We start from the raw sequence: 581 nt of genomic DNA on the forward strand, positions 1-581 counted from the left end.
TACGAATATACTTTGACGTCCAATTATCACCAACAAGAATAGCAGACGCCATCTGCCTCGGATGAATCATAGGTTCATCTACACCAGACCAAGGCGCCCACCACAACTCCTGATGAGCAACCTGAGCAATAGACCCATCAAATACAATTGGCGAAGGTTGATGACGCTTCACAGCAACCATGGCACCAACAACCTTAAACGACTTCCACAAACTTAACAACTGAATTGGTCGCACCGAATCAACCATACACAACTTCCAACCACCCGGCGGAATATTCTGCAACACATTAGATACCCTGTAGGAAACAACACGCGGAAAAGCCCTAGAACGGTTGCCCACGCGACCTATAGTACTTCTCCTTCGGTATCCACGGTAGGACCTTCTGCTGCCTAGTCCTGCCTTTCCTCGGCGGCCTCGGCTTATCCCACCTCTGCGGACGCGGCCGTAACCTCGAGCGGTACGCTTCCCGTAAGATCTCACCCGTCCTCCGTAACGCGGCATCTCCTAATCTTCCTAAAGCCTGATTAGCAGTATCAACTCCGTAATCAATGATAGTATCAACAGTAGACTGTTTAGATAT

Source organism: Gregarina niphandrodes (genome assembly GCF_000223845.1).
Source record: "Gregarina niphandrodes unplaced genomic scaffold scaffold00143, whole genome shotgun sequence".
Taxonomy (NCBI): Eukaryota; Apicomplexa; class Conoidasida; order Eugregarinorida; family Gregarinidae; genus Gregarina; species Gregarina niphandrodes.